The sequence below is a fragment of the Pituophis catenifer genome, unplaced genomic scaffold (assembly GCF_029215685.1).
Source record: "Pituophis catenifer annectens isolate HBS135680 unplaced genomic scaffold, rPitCat1.0.hap2 SCAF_2, whole genome shotgun sequence".
NCBI classification, from domain to species: domain Eukaryota; kingdom Metazoa; phylum Chordata; class Lepidosauria; order Squamata; family Colubridae; genus Pituophis; species Pituophis catenifer.
Window position 1 is genome coordinate 28,470,313 of NW_027256882.1, and position 14,664 is coordinate 28,484,976.

Below are 14,664 nucleotides of genomic sequence, written 5' to 3' on the forward strand. Positions count from 1 at the left end.
CGGCACCGTTGGTGCTTGGATGAAAGCCCGAACTGAGACCTTGTGACGATCCTATCATTTTCACAAAATCGCGCCAAAATCTTGCGGTAAATTGGACTCCTCTGTCAGAAATGATACGCCAGGGTGCCCCATGTATCCGGTAGATATGCCAAATAAACATCTTTGCCAACTTTTTAGCGGAAGGTAACCCGTGGCAAGGAATGAAATGGGCTTGCTTTGAAAAAAGATCGACTACAGTCCAAATTACCGTATTACCATTGCTGTCTGGTAAGTCGACGATAAAATCCATGCCAATATCATCCCACGGCCGGGTCGGCTCTGCTACGGTTTGCAAAAGGCCAAAAGACTTTCCTGGCCGAGGTTTCGCCATAGCACAGGCTTTGCAACTTTTTACGTATTTTTCAACCTCCCTTCTCACGTGTGGCCACCAAAATTGGCGTCGTACTAAGTGTAGTGTTTTTAGAAAGCCAAAATGACCAGCCGTTTTTGCATCGTGACAGTGGTGTAGAACTGATTGTCGCAGTGATTCGGGGATGTACAGTTTATCGTTCACCCAAGCAAACCCGTCCCGGTATGTTATCAACGATCCATGTTCTAACACCCATGGATCGGTAGATAATTCCCGTTGTAGATCGTCTTTCCATAGAGACGACACCTCGTTATGTGATGTTCGAGCCACCTGTTGACACCTCGGCATCATCGCCTGTACAACATCTTCTCGTTTACTAGCGAATTGCGGTAACCGTGAGAGTGCATCTGCTAAAAAATTTTTCCCCCCTGGTACATACTTCAACTCAAAGTTGAAACGTTGGAAATATTGTGCCCATCTTACTTGTTTGGGCGACAACCGTCTTGGGTTCTGGAGTGCCCCAAGTTTTTGTGGTCCGTCCATACCTCAAACTTAACACCACTACCTTCCAACAAATGTCGCCACGTAAGCAATGCCCACCGTACCGCAAAGGCCTCCTTTTCCCAAATAGCCCACCGTCTCTCGGTAGCAGAAAACTTGCGAGAGGTGTAAGCACAGGGATATAATATTCCCTCATGGTCCCGTTGCATTAATACTGCACCCACAGCGACGTCGCTAGCATCCGGCCACGAGATGTCATCGGGGTTGTCGCCTTGGACCATTCGGACGAAGACCGAGCCTTTTCACGTCCCCTACCAGTCGATGGTGGTCTAGATGTATCAGCTGATCCAGGCGGCACCGGACAATCAGCCGCCCGATGACCCAGCTGATTGCACCGAAAGCAGCGGATAGCTCCTCTGCCGACCGGTACCAGGGAACGAGGTGATGGTGTCGTAGTGCCTCGTTGGGTCACTGTTTTGTCTGTGCCTCGCCAGGGAGGAGGTGGATAACTGACCACACCCCGCGGACGGAATTCTCGTAAGCCGACATCTAAATCCACGGCGGCATTAAACCAATCTATGAGTTTAGGAGGTAGTCCCCGGTAAACACAAGCCTATCTTAACTCTCTGTCCAACCCCATCTGGAACTGGTGCACTAGGAGTCGTTCGGGCCAAGCCCGTAAGCGGCCGGCTACCGTACGGAAGTCCTTGACATACTGTCTGGCAGGCCGCCCTCCTTGTTTTAGGGACACTAATTCCCCCTCCAACAATTGTGTTCTTGACTGGTCCTCAAAGCGTGTATGTAAGGCCTCCAAAAACAATCCCACATTCGCCAGCTCTTTTGCATGATCACTGTGGAGGTCTGCCACCCAATCAGCCGCTTCACCTTGTAGCACAGTCGTGATGGCAACTACTACGGCCCACTGCGATGGGTAAAGGTGACCATATAGGTCCATATAACTCAATATTCCAGTATAACTCCGCTCTGCCTCCCCCCTGTCTTCTCACTGCTGTGGTTAAGCGCCAGGTTCTTTTTCGCTGCTACAGCTGGCTGTGTCGAGAGGAGCTCGACACAAATAAGTAATCAAATCATAGTAGGAAACAATATAAATCATAAGGATACAAGCAACAAAGTAACAAAGTAAGAGCCTTGGTAGTACAGTGGTCTAAAGCACCCTGTTATTAAGACCAGCTGCCTGCAATTACTGCAGGTTCGAATCTCGCCAGGCTCAAGGTTGACTCAGCCTTCCATCCTTTCTAAGGTAGGTAATTTGAGGACCCAGTTGTGGGGGCAATAAGCTGACTTTGTATAAATATATACAAAAGGATGAAGGCTATTGCTTAGCACATTGTAAGCCGCCCTGAGTCTCCGGAGAAGGGCGGCATATAAATCAAATCTAAATAAATAAAAAAATAAAACCAGTCATACAGTCATAAGTGGGAGGAGATGGGTGATAGGAACAATGGGAAGATTGATAGTAATAGTAATTCAGACTTAGTAAATAGTTTGACAGTGTTGAGGGAATTATTTGTTTAGCAGAGTGATGGCATTCAGTAAAAAACTGTTCTTGTGTCTAGTTGTTCTGGTGTGCAGTGCTCTATAGCGTCATTTTTTTAAATTAAATTTTTAATTAAAGACAAAACACAAAACCACACCCAGTGTATAATACAAAATAGGGAAAAGCGGGGGAATTTTTTCTTCATCTTCAGGTCTTCCAAAATTGTCTTTGCATTGGCACTGGCATTATTAGTTCCCGATTGCGTAGTCCACAAATGGTTGCCATATCCTCCAAAATATATTTTCTTTCAATAGTCCTTTTTTGAATTTTATATCACACGTTAACTTATCATTAAGAGCAAGTTTCCAAACTTCTCTGAACCATTCATTTATTTTGTATTCAATATTCAATTTGCAGTATCTTGCAATCACAATTTGTCCCATAATGACCAATATCCTTATAAGCTCTCTTTCATCAATTGTTAACACCTTATCATTCAACTTTAATATGAGGATGGTATCTACTCCCAACTTTACCTTCTTTTTAATTATTTTACTAGATTCTTCTATTCGTAATCAAAAATTCTTCACTTTACGACATCCATACCACATGTGTTCGTATGTTCCATTCTCCACTTTACATCTCCAACATAACTTACTAGCACTTTTATTCATTTTATATAATCTTATTGGGAACAGGTACCATTTCCAGATAACTTTATAACTGTGTTCCTTTATTCTTATTGATAAGGTCCTCATTATTGTACTATTCCAATTCAAAATACATTCCTGTTCTGTAATATCTGTTTCTAAATCTTTTACCCAATTATCTTTCATCACCATTTGTAAATTACTATCCAAATTAATAATTTTATATACCTTACTAACCAATCCCTTAATTCCAATTTCTTCCATTCCTAATTGGGATACTATTTCTTCAAATTCCGTTTTTAACCTTTCTGCCCTCGTTTTATCCTTATATTTCTTATTCCAATTATTAACCTGTATCTTCTCCCACCAATTCAATTTCCACTTTTCATATATTTCCTCTTTTTTAAAATCATCTCTTACCACATTTATCCATTCTTTTATTCCTTCCAGATTTTTCTCTTTTAACACCTGTTTCCTCTCCCTATTTAAATTTATGGGAAAATCCCCATCTTCCAACTTCCCCAATTGTAATCTGTCTAGAATCAATTTTCTGTCAAATTTACTCCAAGTTTTCAACAAACTATTTAACAAATCATTTCTAACTTTAATTTTTTCCGCTATATTCTCCATAAAATATATTCTTCCCCATTTTTCAATTTCTCCCAACTCCAATTTTCCCCATAGTTCGTTTCGACCAACAATAATTTTAACTACAGTCCTCACTTGAAAGGATCTATAATAATTAATCAATTTGGGTATCCCAAGACCACCTTCCTTTTGATTTTGATACCATAATTTTTTAACTATCCTAGACCTTTTATCACCATTACAAAATTTGTCAATTTTCTTTTGATATAATTCCATATCCTTTTCAGAGATATATATTGGGAGCATTTCAAATAGGAAATTGAATTTCGGTAATAACATCATTTTACTTAATGCCACTCTCCCAAACCAAGAGAAATTTAATTTCTTATACTTCCCGATTTTCTCATCAATTTCTCTTATCAGTCTGTCATAATTCAACTTTTTCATTTCATTTATCTTTGTTGATAATATTATTCCTAAATATCTTATATTTTCTTTAACTTTTATTCCGAATTGATTTTTAAATTTCTCTTTTCCTTTTTTTATATCCCAATTTAATAACATTTCTGATTTAGCCCAATTTATAGATAATCCAGTAAACTCTTCAAATTCCTCTTAATCTTTTCAATATCTTTTTCTGGATTTGTCATTACAATCAGGGTGTCATCGGTATATAAATTAATTTTAACACCTTTATATCCAATAATATCTTCGTCTTCTTCTATTTTTACTGCTGAGATCTCCATAGCAAGTAAAAACAATACTGGGGATAGAGGACACCCTTATCTTGTACCTGCTTCCAGAATTATCTCTTTTGTTAAAATCCATTCACTTTTACTCTGGCAACCCGCTTTTGATATAATTTTGAAATAACTTTAGTAAATTTATCTCCAAATCCATAAACCTTAATCAATTCTATAATCGTTTCCCATTGAATTGAATCAAATGCTTTAAATATATCCAACGCTAATATTCCTATTCTATCCTTATTATATTCTGCAATAGAAGTCAGGAAATGGGCCATTTCCAGTCTCCAGAGAGCCTCTGGAGGGATGGGGAAAGCCATTTTCGCCCTGCCCAGAGTCCAAGAAAGCCTCTGAAGCCTGGGGAGGGAGAAAAACGGGCCTCCTGGACCCACCGGTAACCTTTTTTCTGTCGCATGCCAAAAGCGGGGGGGGGTGCAGGGGGATTATGCGCACATGCGCTGGGCCCGGAGGGACATTTAATTATGGGTGTGGGCGTATGTGAACGCGACCCCCCCCCCGTGCTCCCCCCACTTTTGGCACGCAACAGTAAAAAGGTTAGCCATCACTGTCCTAAAGGGTCTTAATCCCATCATCCTGGAGTTGAAGGTCTTTTGTTTTAGCAATAGCAATAGTACTTAGACTTATATACCGCTTCACAGTACTTTAACCGCCCTCTCTAAGCGGTTTTACAGAGTCAGCATAGTGTCCTCAACAATCTGGCTCATTTTACCCACCTCGGAAGGATGAGTCTGGTGAGATTCGATCTGCCAAATTGCAGGCAGCTGGCAGTCAGCAGAAGAAGCCTGCAGTACTGCACTCTAACCACTGCGCCACCACTGCTCTTATAGATAGGCTGGCCCAATCTTTCATAATGGGCACAAAATGCCTGCTGGGGGCTATTAAGAAAGACTGAGTCTTTCTACCTCTAAAAAGAACCATGTTTCTCCATTTCTCATTTAGAGAAATATAATCTGCCTTTTTAATATTTCCCAAGATATTTCATTCTTCTGGGGGGTGGTGCTGACTTTCTACAATCATAAAAAGCTCTTTACATTTCCAACATTCATTTGAGGTGCCTTTATACATTCTGGACAATTTGTCCAGTGATAGATACACACAGTACATCATCTTATCAAACTTTTTTTTTATAGTTTAATGTGAAATTTAGATCTGTCAAAAAAAAAAAAAATTCTGTCAATGACTACTTCAGCTTCAACCACAACAATATCTGAGCAAATAAGAGATACAAACTCAAGGTAAACCGCTCCAAATTCAATTGCAGAAAATACGACTTCAGCAACACAGTGGTCAATGCCTGGAATGCACTACCTGACTCTGTGGTTTTGCTGGAAGAAATATCCTTCTGGGTTCTGCTCCAAGAGGGGAAAAAGACACTGGAAACATGGAGACTGCTTGGAAAGATGGTTTAATGGTGGGCAGGATCCATGGCTTGAGTTGCTGAACAGAAAAGGGCAGATACAGCGAATCCTCAGGTTTTTATGCTCTCTCTGGCTTTGAATTTCCTGGGGCCCCAAAAGAGTATCCTGATTGGTTGTCAGACTCCCAGGGGGTGGGGGTCTTAGCTAGCCTTGCTGGTTGATGTAATCTTCCCAGGTACCATGTGGTGAGCTTCTGTTGCTAGATGGGTAGAGGGCTAATCCTATCTTTGTTGGATCTTTGGCAATTCCTACTATGGCTCTGCCTGAAGGAGGTAGATCTTTGTTATGTAGAATAGACTGGCCCAGACCTTAATGGCCCATTGAGAAAGGGTGGGGGCAGGAAGATGGGAGCTGCTTCATCTTTAAAACATGCTTCTCCATTTCTCATCCAGGGAAATATAATATTCTGCCTTTTTAATATTTCCTAAAATATTTCATTCTTCCGGGAAAGGGGTGGGTGCTAACTTCCTACAGTTTCTTCCCCAAATCCCCAAAACTTTAACCTTAAACTGTCTACTGTTGACCTCACCCCATTCCTAAGAGGTCTGTAAGGCATAAGCGCACCATCACTCCTCCCGTCCCTGTCCTAATGTCCCTTTTTACTCTTATTCTTTTCATGTATTCCAATTATGTTTATGCTTTTATATATTTTCTTATATATGCTTGACAAATAAAATAAAATAAAATAAAAAAATAAAATGTCATGAACTTTCAGGGCTCAGCACGTAGCTACTAATCTTCATAAGTTTAGTGGTATCACATTTCACTATTTTGTTTGGGTCAGTTGCCAAGGTCAGTTGCCAGAAGTCAAAAATGACGGTAGCATTTAATCAGTGAAAACGACTACACTAACTTGTCTGCCAAGCGCAAACGCGCATATTTCCTCAGTTTCTGTGGGGCAGAGATGTTCGATACCACTATGACTTTAATGGCCCCCCAATCCATACATGCGGGGATGTGGGAGGATTTTATGAGCAAATTAAAACAGCACTATGCCCCCGCGCCGTCCTGGATCGCTCGCCGACAGCATTTCTACCACAGGGATCAAGCCCCTGGGGAGACCATTAACCAATATGTCACGGCGTTGAGGAGAGCCACACGCCATTGCGAGTTCGTGAACCTGGAGGATTATCTCCTTGACTTGTGAGTGGAGTCAGAGATCAGAACCTAAAGAGGCGTTTAATTGTAAATCATGAACTTACATTCCAGATGGCGTTGGATGAGGCCTGTGCATCTGAATTAGCCACTCTGTCAATCGCGGTGCTTCCCCGGGGGCAAAGCCCGCCCAAGTCAAATAGGGAAGCCCTGTCAGTACGTGAAACGAGTGAGGTTGACCTGTCAGACTCAGATTGCGAGGTGGATATTTGCTGAGTTCATGAAGCAAAGTCTAGGGCAACCGAGCAAAGGTCCCCGAAGGAAGGCATAACTGAGTGTTACAGTTGCGGGGGGAACCATCTACGAGCCTCGTGTAAGTTTAGAGACGCTGTGTGCCGCCGCTGTAGCCGGCAAGGCCATATAGCGAGAATCTGCCGGTCTGCGCAGCTGCAGTCTAGAGCGAGGGCTCCTCGCGACCGGGAAGGGCAACGATGTTTCCGCCCGACTAATGAGTGCGGCAGGGACAACCGGAATTCTTCCTTTGTCAATCTGATCGTTCCGGCTGAGGAACTAATTAAGAACAAAATCCACCTCACATTGTACATTGAAGGAAGACCGTGTCGAATGGAGGTGGACACAGGGTCAGCCACCTCCCTCGTTTCCTGGGCCACGATTAAACGCCTTGTTCCGAAGATTTCAAAATGAAGGCTAGAACCTTGCAAGGTAATTTTAAGAGAATATCAAGGGGGGACTATTCCAGTGGTAGGTTCTGGGACCTTCTGGGTTCGTTTTAAGGGATTTGCGGGGTATCTATCATTAGTGGTTGTGAATGGACCCCTGCCAAGCCTTCTAGGGCTAAATTGATTTGACGCGCTGGGTCTCACTGTTCAGGGTGTCAATGCCATTCGTTCGTCTGAACTTGAAGTGTTTTGTAAAGAATTCCATGCAGTATTCAATGACCAGTTAGGAAAATATACGGGAACTCCTGTCTCATTTACTCTGGATCCCCAGGTGCAGCCGCGGAGACTAAAACCACGCCGCGTGCCATTGGCCTTGCGTCCAAAAGTGGACGCGGAATTGGACAAACTCATTGTGCAAGGGGTTTTAGAGCCTGTCGATCACGCCCCCTGGGAGATACCTACTGTCATCACTATTAAGGTGGACGTCTCAATCTGTATATGCGCTGATTACCAGGCGACTATTAACCAGGCATTGTTGTCACATGCTTATCCTGTCCTGGTAGTACAGCATTTACTACATTCCTTAAGTAACGGGTCAGTCTTTGCTAAGTTAGATTTAGCACAGGCGTACCAGCAGTTGCCTGTGGATGACTTGACGGCCACTGCGCAGACCATTGTCACGCATCGGGGGGCTTTCTGATGCCGCCGCTTGCAATTTGGCGTAAGCATCGCCCCGGGAATTTTCCAAAGCTTGATGGAGAGGCTTCTCCATGGAATTCCTGGGGTGGTACCATATTTTGACAATGTGCTGGTCTCTGCGTCCAGCACTTCACAACTGATGGACTGCCTTCGTTGTGGGGCTCAAAGTCAAGAAATCTAAATGCAGCATTGCGGTACCCCAGGTTGAATTTTTGGGGTTTTTAATTGATGGCAAGGGAATTCATCCTACGGAAGCAAAGACTAAAGCGATCTTGGACGCCCCCACTCCTACGTGCAAATCTGAACTTCAAGCCTTTCTGGGCCTTTTAAACTTCTATGCTGTATTTCTACCCCACAAGGCATCCGTTGCAGAGCCTCTCCACAGGTTATTAGACCAGGGAGCAAAATGGAACTGGACCGCTAAAGCCGCAGCTGCGTTTAAGTCTGTCAAACAATTGCTTGTGTCAAATTCTGTTCTCACTCAGTATTCTGAAAACCTCCCATTAGTCCTGGCTTGTGATGCTTCTCCGTATGGGGTCGGCGCAGTCCTCAGCCACAAGTTCCCGAATGGGTCCGAAGCCCCTGTGGCATTTTTTCCCCGTACCTTAGCTCCCGCCGAAAGGAATTACTCTCAGCTGGACAAGGAGGCTTTGGCACTTGTGGCAGGAGTGAAGCGTTTCCATTGCTACCTCTATGGCCGCCCGTTCACCTTAACAACTGACCAACTGCTGCTAGGCTTACTGGCTAGAAATAAGCAAGTCCCCCAGATTCACCCGTTGGTCCGTTTTTCTGACTGCATACCAGTATACCCTGACCTACAATCCAGGATGCCATTTGGCCCATGCGGATGCCCTGAGTCGCTGCCCAGTGGGCACCTTCCTCTGCGACCCTGCACCGGCTTCGGCTGTTTTCCTGATTGACAGCTCTTCTTTTGCTTTAACTGCAGCTGACATTGCCCGCCAGTCTGCTAGGGACCCAGAACTCTCGCAAGTCTTCGACTGGGTAAAGCGGGAGTGGCCTATGGGTACCTTGGGGTCTATGTGGCTGCCGTATGTGTCTAGGAAACTGGAATTATCTGCACAAGGGGGTTGTTTACTCTGGGGGCACCGGGTGGTGGTTCCTCGGCCACTTCAAATGGCCGTCCTTGTCTCTCTTCATGCAGGTCACCCCGGAATCGTCCGGATGAAAGCGATGGGAAGGAGTTACGTTTGGTGGCCTGGCCTGGATAAAAGCATTGCTGACTGGGTGGCAACTTGTCAGCGTTGTCAGGAATCTCGTCCACTTCCCCCTAAGGGAATAGCCCGGGAGTGGGAGGAGCCTATTGGTCCATGGTCTCGCTTGCATTTAGATTTTGCAGGCTCTTTCCACTGCCAAATGTTCTTAGTGGTAGTGGACGTGTATTCTAAGTGGGTGGAATTGGTGCTAATGCACTCCACCATGGCAGATGCTGTTATAAGGGTATTGCGTGCACTATTTGCCACACATGGGCTGCCTGATCTTCTAGTGTCGGATAATGGTCCTCAGCTAACAGCATCCACTTTTGAGCTATTCCTGGCATGACTTGGCATCCGGCATTGCCTTATTTCGCCTCACCACCCGGCTGCTAATGGCCTTGTGGAAAGGGCCGTTCGCTCAGCTAAAGAAGCGCTTGGCCGTATGGGTCCGGGTGCATGGCCGGAGCGTCTTGCTGAGTATATGATCGTACAGCATACAACCCCCTGCCAGATCACTAACAGGAGCCCCGCAGTTAATCATGGGTCGGCGTTTATGGACCACCCTAGATCGACTGCACCCCCTATATGCCCCACACCCACCCATTCTACCCTCAAACAGTTAGAAAGTCACGAAATGTCACGTGACGGCAACATGACATGGCAAGTTTGACACCCGTGCTTTAAGACAAGATTGGCCAGCCATTTGTCTGGAATGTTATAGGGTATCCTGCCTGAGGAGGAGATTGGACTAGAAGGCATCCAAGGTCCCTTCCGACTCATAACTTATTCTGTTACGGGCTTGCTATTCTCTTGGCAACCAAATTGCACTGATTCTGCCACTTGTCTTTTTCTAGGGTTTATGTTTTTTAACTTCCAGGTCTTGCCAAAAGCACAATATTTCCTACTGGTGCCACATCCGGGTATTAACCAGGTTCAACTCTACTTACCGTATTTTTCGGACTATAAGATGCACCTAAATTTAGAAGAGGAAAATAACAAAAACAAAATGGTTTGGGCCTACCATTTTTCGGGTCTTTTCCAGTCTTTTTTTTTCAGCCTGTTTCTGGGGCTATTTTCGGCCCATTTTTGGGTGCTTGTTTCAGCTCGTCTTTGAGGCTTTTTTTTGGCCTGTTTCTGGGGCTTTTTTCCCTGTTTTTGAGGCTTTTCCCCTCCCTGTTTTTGAGGCTTTTCCCCTCCCTGTTTTTGAGGCTTTTGGGGGGCATTGTTGAGGCTTTTTTGATCAATTTTTGAGGCTTTTGGGAAACATTTTTGAGGCTTTTTTTGGCCTGCTTTTGGTGGGCTGTTTTGAGGCTTCTTTGGTCAATTTTTGAGGCTTTTGGGAGATATTTTTGAGGCTTTTGGGAGACATTCTTGAGGCTTTTGTGTCCCGTTTTTGAGGCTTTTTTTGGCCCGTTTTTCCAAAAAAAAGTTCCTGTGGTTTTGAAGGTGCAGGAAAAGGAGAGACACCAACTTGGGTTCTGCCAACCGTTGCACATTTATGATGGCTGTAGCATCCCACACTCAGGATCCCCGTTTGTGACCTTCTCAGCTAGATTCTGAAGCAAAATTAGTAGGGATGCCAGCAGGAAATTGCAAGTCGCAGTTTGTGGAACAGATGCAAGTTGGCACTGTCATGTGACATCATGCTTCATGACCGGCTGCTTAGTGACACAGAAGCCAGTCCCAATTGCACTCAGTAAGTCAGGATTGCTTGAATTGGGATGTCACCAGAAGGGGTTGTAGACAGCATTTTCTTCTCTTATTTGCAGCTGAGGACTTTCATGAGCAAAACTGGTGCTTCAAACCTTGCAGTGGCTTTCGGCATCATTTCCTCAGTTCAAGCCCCACATCTCTAAATTTAGCTCAGAAGGTTTGACATTAACCATTTTGGGATATTTTGTCAGGCTGAAAACTCATGGAGCTTCCAGATTATCATTTGTAGGTGTTTGTATCTGTATTTTTTCTATATGCATATATCTGCAATTATATTAATGAGCCTTGGTGGTGCAGCAGACTAAAGCACTATTAAGTAACACCAGCTGCCTGCAATTACTGCAAGTTCAAATCTCACCAGGCTCAAGGTTGACTCAGCCTTCCATCCTTTCGAGGTAGGTAAAATGAGGACCCGGATTGTGGGGGCAATAAACTGACTTTGTATAAAAAAGAACACTGCTTAGGGGGGCCCGAAAGCCCTACTAAGCAAGTATATATAAAAGTATGAAGGCTATTAGTTAACGCATTGTAAACTGCCCTGAGTCTCCGGAGAAGGGCGGCATATAAATCGAACCAATAAATAAATAAATAAATAAATAAATAAATAAATAAATAAATAATCTATCCTCAGTACATCCAGATATATTTGAGGATAACACTTTGCAGTGCCAAGAATCTATGATTGACCCAAGTCAACAACATAATTTCATGGTTGAATAGATACCTTGGGACTCTTCCATGTGTCAAAGAGCCTTGGTAGTACAAGGGTTTAAAGCACCCTGTTATTAAGCTGCTTAAGACCAGCTGCCTGCAATTACTGCAGGGTTCGAATCTCGCCAAGGCTCAAGGTTGACTCAGCCTTCCATCCTTTCTAAGGTAGGTGAAATGAGGACCCAGTTTGTGGGGGCAATAAGCTGACTTTGTATAAAATATACAAAAAGGATGAAGGTTATTGCTGAGCACATTGTAAGCCGCCCTGAGTCTTCGGAGAAGGGCGGCATATAAATCAAATTAAAAAAAATAAAAAAAAAATAAAAAAAAAAGAATCATAATTAATGTAAGAGATTATTGTAGCATTGTGGAATGTTTGCTTTTTTGTTGTAATGTATACTTTTTTTCACATCTTCTGCAACCATTTTATACACAATTAAACTTACACTTTTCTTTGAAACTTATAGACAAAGAGGATGGCAATAAGAGCACTCTGGACAACTGAAAATAACAAGCAACGTTGAAAAGGAAATAAAATTGAGCCAGAAATCAAAATATATTCGATTTCCTTCAGAAAACCACACAATTCTCCTTTTCCAGCAGCTAATAGACAAAAGAGAGAAAATTAACATGAGATTTTGAGCTGGAAATAGTAGAGGATACAAAACTCAAGGATACATTGCATGAAAAATGGAAGATTACTTTTCATTCAGAAAAAGATGGAAATATCTGGAAGTTAGGGGGAAGGAAAAAGTCCCCAAACCCCCAAAACTTTAACCTTAGACCAGTGGTTCTCAACCTGTGGTCGGGACCCCTTTGGGGGTCGAATGACCCTTTCACAAGGGTCGCCTAAGACCATCGGAGAACACATATTTTCAATGGTTTTAGGAATAATTTTATTGTTGGGGGTCACCACAACATGAGGAACTGTATTAAAGGGTCGCAGCATTAGGAAGGTTGAGAACCACTGCCTTAGACTGTCTACTGTTGACCTCACCCCATTCCTAAGGGGTCTGTAAGGCATAAGCGCACCATCGTTCCTGTCCTAATGTTCATTTTTACTCTTATTCTTTTCATGTATTCCAATTATTTTTATGCTTTTATATGTTTTCTTATATATGCTTGACAAATAAAATAAAATAAATAAAAAAATAAAATGTCATGAATTTTCAGGGCTCAGTACGTAGCTAATCTTCGTAAGCTTAGAGGTATCACATTTCACTCATTTGTTTGGGTCAGTTGCCAGAAGTCAAAAATGACGGTAGCATTTAATCAGTGAAAACCTCTTGCAACCGCCTTAGATAAGAGAGGGGACAAGCGCGTTTTTCTGCCAGTCTGGAGATGGCGCTCAAACAGGCAACACCTGTGGCTAGAAAGCGGACGGTACAGCAGGCGGCGCCTGTGGTTGTGTTTAAGGAGTTAAAATCATCAAGTACTGCATTGCTAGAAAGGCTGGGAGGAGAGGAGACTCGCAGAGGAACTTCCTCTTCCGGATGGCTGATGGGAGGAAGTTGGTGTGCAGAGCGGCTTTTGTGCTGTTTCCATGGTGGAAGCAGCAGCTGGCAGGTGAGTGGAGGGCAGCAGGTGGGAGGAGAGTCCGGGAGCAACTTGGGCTGGAAGCGGAGAAGCAACTGGGCTGAAGCCTCTCAGCTGCGGCTGCTGCAGGTTCCTTCCCTCCCCAAATGGAAGCCCACTGGTGCTGCAGGCTGGGAAACTGGGGGCTGCAATTTCTGCTGGTGGGAAGCTTGAAAAAGTCTCCTTCGAATGCAGGTTGAGTCTTTGGGGCTGGTTTCCCTCCAGAGGGAGCTCCGTCACTGGAGGTTTGGAAGAGAGCTGGAAGAAACCTTGGAGGTCTTAATGACATCTCAGACAAATGGCTGTCCCGTCGGTTTAAAAGCCACCAGCAATGGAGCCCCCACAACCTCTGGAGGGAAGCCATTCCCGAAGAATCAACCTTCACTCAAAAGAGAAAATTGCAGCCATTCCGTTCCACTGGCTAATTGTTCTCACTGATGGGATTTTTCCTTAATTCCAGGTTGTTTCTCTCCTTGATTAGTTTCCATGCATTGCTTCTTGTCTTGTCCTTCTGGTGCTTTGGAAAAGAAGTTGACCCTTCAAGTATTGGAACACTGCTATCATGTCACCCCTAGTCCTTCCTTTCACTAGACGATTCATTCCCAATTACTGCAACCCACTAATTATCCCTACTGCTCTTCTCTGCGCTCTTTATAGAGTCTGGACACCTGTTTTATATTGTGGTGATGAAAAGTGGTTGCAGTAATCCAAGTGTGATCTTAATCAAAGCATTATAAATTGGTACTAATACTTCATGTGATCTCGATTCTATCGCTCTGTTTAGGCAGCCAGAGTTTCTCAGGCTTCTTGAGTTTTTTTCCCATTGATTGATTGATTGATTGATTCGATCCATATGCCGCCCTTCTCCGGAGATTCAGGGCGGCTTACAATGTGTTAAGCAATAGCGTTAAGCAAACTAAAGCCCTATTAAGTAACACCATTTGCCTGCAATTACTGCAAGTTCAAATCTTACCAGGCTCAAGGTTGACTCAGCTTTCCATCCTTTCGAGGTAGGTAAAATGAGGACCCGGATTGTGGGGAGAATAAGTTGACTTTGTGTAAAAAAGAACACCGCTTGGGGGGGACGAAAGCCCTACTAAGCAGGTATATACAAAAGTATGAAGGCTATTGCTTAACGCATTGTAAGGCGCCCTGAGTCTCCGGAGAAGGGCGGCATATTAAACGAACCAATAAATAAATAAATAA